This window comes from Lissotriton vulgaris, chromosome 4_1 (genome assembly GCF_964263255.1).
Source record: "Lissotriton vulgaris chromosome 4_1, aLisVul1.2, whole genome shotgun sequence".
NCBI lineage: Eukaryota > Metazoa > Chordata > Amphibia > Caudata > Salamandridae > Lissotriton > Lissotriton vulgaris.
In genome coordinates this window covers 1,029,449,909-1,029,453,622 of record NC_141691.1, presented here as the reverse complement: position 1 = coordinate 1,029,453,622, position 3,714 = coordinate 1,029,449,909, and the positions used below count along the sequence as shown (strand labels likewise).

General features: G+C 39.5%; 1 pseudogene; it reads right to left on the bottom strand.

The window, feature by feature from the left end:
* Positions 1 to 2,342: 2,342 nt before the first annotated feature.
* On the bottom strand, positions 2,343 to 2,847 carry LOC147722827 (microtubule-associated protein 1 light chain 3 gamma pseudogene; annotated as a pseudogene).
* Between the last annotated feature and the right edge of the window lie 867 nt (positions 2,848 to 3,714).

Sequence of the window (3,714 nt, the reverse complement as noted above, 5' to 3'; positions counted from 1 at the left end):
CTGTATACCCTTTCATCCATCCTTCACCCACTCATGCATCATTTCAGCCAATTATATGCATCCTTTCACCATGCATCCTTCTCTTCCAATCAAATTTCATTTCATCCATCCTTTCTCCTTCAATCCTTCTTTTCCTTTTCCATCAACCCATCATATTTAAAGGTCCTTATGAAACTTTGTCTACTGAGTTGCAGATAGAAAAGGCCATTACTCAATTCCCTCTGTATCTGCTACAGTCAACAGTACACCCTTGCAGTGAGTATATACTTGTCAATAATCAAGCAATATGACTTACCACATCCTGCCACTGCTGCTGGCTCACCCCATTGAATGGCGCGCATCTGCTGAGTGGCTGGCCCTAGCACTGGTGGTCAGTGCGGCTAGAAAAAAATATTACATATTTTTTAGATGCCAGATACGCCTTCCCCTATTAATTTTATATAGCATAATACAACCACACACATCGCTACTATTTGTTTTCAGTATCTTCTATCAAAAATATCAAGTTGAACATTTTGTTGGAGGCAATTTTTGAAAAGCCCCAAGACAAACTGTAATGGAGTGGCAGATCTATTGATGAATCTGAGTTTTTGAAAAAAAAGAAAAGTGGACAACTGGACATATGGTCAACAAACATATTGACCATTTCTCTTTTAATCGATACAGCACAATTAGATAAAATGTCTTTACAATTTTCTTATTGTTATTAAAGTATCAATCGACCACTTTGACCGGGGAAAGCTGTGAATCAAGTTGGGAAGTTGGAATATACCTCAACCTTGCTAAACATGCGCCACAAGGATACTTAATCAGGGCTCGAAAAATCATTAAAATGTTACTAGACCTGCAGGTCCAGTAACTTGAAAAATCTACTCGACCTAGCTGTAATGTACCTGACGCATGAACTGGACTCAACTCAATTGTAACACTGTTCACATTACAAAATCCTCCAACTTCAGTCACAGAAAGAAAGGTAACTGTAGGAAGACAAACTGACTTTTGACCTCTGTCTCTGAAAGTGAGCAAATGTGGCATGATAAGATTTAAAGGCATCTTTATTGCTCATTTACTTTAAATAGGAACAATTTGATCTGATCTGGAGGATGCTCATGTCTGTTGACAGCCACTCCTTCCAACAATTATCCACCAATTGAAGTGAAGAAAAGCTATTTAAAAAATCCTGCAGCAGAAGTACTTTTTATAACTGAGCCTTAACCATTTTTATGCATTTCTTCCTCATTATAAAATAAAGTCAGAAATGTACTCTTTCAAAAAGGGGGAGAGGGAGTTTGTATTTTTTTGGTCTTGACAATGTAGTTTGAAGGAGTGGTTCAGAGTTTGTTCATTAAAACACATGTTGATTTTGGTGTAATGTTAGAGCAATATTTTGTACTTAACATGTTATCTTACACCAATATAACCTGGTATTATTTATGAAAGGTATATCAGCTGTGTGTTGAACAGTTGGTGACTGAGTCAGCACAGGTTGCCTATTTTGTGGCATTGTTGCATTGTTATGCAGTGCAATAATCATTACTGGAAAGTGTAACTGAAATATCGGGTATCAAGAGTTCTTCTATTTGAATGATTCATTCAATCACCTCTTGAAAAAAATTGATTAGAAGGAAATCCCCCATGGAACTCTCCAAGTATGTGTATGTTAGTTAATTAAAGATTACCCATCAAGGAAAAATACATTGTGTCCTAGAAAAAGGTTTGGCACATGCTGAATATGGTAATACGCACATGTTCTTTATATGATAAATCTTAAAGGCCTTTATTACAAATATAATAACATCTTTAAAAATAGAACATAAATTAGATATCAAGTTGTACAAAACATAATGCACAGAGTCTAAGACACTAAAATAAGATGTATTTTCAGTCATAAACCTGATGTCCCTACCTGCACAACCGCAAAGTCCTTTTACAATGGCCACTGTGGTGCAGTAATGGTGTGCAAGCCCTGTGACCATGTCTTAATGCCTCAAAGAGCATGCTAGGTGACAAATGGTATCAATTTACCAAATCCCTGCTTGCAACGTCCCACCACCTGAAAGCAAAATGGGATACACTGGTTTCTTCAGGAGGAAGAAAAGCAGGACTAATTAAGAACACTTCACATCACCAGCTCTAAAATACAAAAATGCAGCGGTAAATCCTGCAAGGTTGCACTCGTATAACGTTTATTTTCCACAAATAACGAAAAATCCATGTTTGTTGAGCCTCCCAACAAATTCTCCTTATAGACTTGAATTAAACTCTTCGGTAACAGCTTATAAAGCATACAAAGAATTTTGGTTCGGTAGCAAGTGGTCACAATCCTCAAATGTGTGCAATGGCTATATAAAAAGCATTTTCCCAGGATAAAACTCGCTTTAATGTATTAGTGAGGGTCAGTCTGTCCATTTCTGCTGGTCACTGGTCAGATTGCAGCCAAAAAGCTCCTGTGAGGCATAGGTCATGTACAGGAAGCCATCTTCATCCTTGTGATCCCGATACACTTCCAACCTTGTGAGAGACATGGACGTTAAGGTCTTGTTGTTCACCATGAGCTAAAAAACCTGTGTTGCGGATAAAGCCATTCGGCATTGAATAATGGTGATACATATTGTCATGGTCAGTTCCTCGGGAACAAGAAATTTTGTTTTATCCAAAACAGGCAAGTACTTTTCCCTTTGATACCTTTCGACGACCACCGGCCCTTTGTACGGAAACTTTCTGTTTATATCCACCACTTCACCTTTCCGAGTTGCTAAACTCTTCCTCTGTTTAAACGGGATTGGGTTTTCGCTTCTCTGCAGACGTTCCATTCCCTTCCCCGACAGGTTTGCACTGGTGCCAGCTGACCACCTCTCATATTATAAATGTTGTTGGTAATTAAATGTCTGAAAGCCATAATTTCTCTTGTTCAAAATTTGAATGGGAACTTATGCAACCCAATATTGCTTACTAACTTTTGTTTTTGTTTGCTGAGTAGACACCACGCGTTTTAAAGAAAATTGCTGCCATCTAAAAATGTACCTTTTATATGATATTTTTCTATGTATGTAGCTGCTACCCATGGTAAATATGTACGGAGCCCTGTATTCTTTGTATGCTACTTTGCTGTTGGTCTTGTGTCCTTGCCCGTGCACGAGTAGCCAATACCTGAAACTACCAGAGGATCAGCTTGGGGACTCAAAATCACAATCCCCAATCCGCAAAGCGGTGAGGCACCCAGGAGGCGCGTCACCGCCCGCGCCGGAGGTGCTTTCAAACCCGGGCAGTGCTCACAAAGCGCGGGTAGGAGGCTGGGCTGGGCCACCCCTCTTGGTTGCTTGGAAGGATCCCAAGGAAGAGTCTGGTAAGGAGTATTTTTAACTCATTTGTCAAAATAGGACCTTCTCCCAACAAGAGGAAGATGGGTAAGAGGAAACAACCACAATCCATGGTGAAGCTACAGTCTGATAATACTCCTATAACCAAATACTTAAAGTCTGCAGTGGGAATGATTGACAATGAAATTGTCCTCGTGAAGTTAACAGTGGGATGCAACTAAAAACGAGGAGGTGCTGCCTTAATGACACCGGAACTAGAAGGTAGTAAAGAGCCATTGATACATATGGCAACAGTAATTGAGAAGACAACTGAGTTAGACACAGGACCACCTGGTAGTCATACAAGTGAGAGGAAATTGCCGAATATTGGGTACTATCCATGTGTTTTAACATC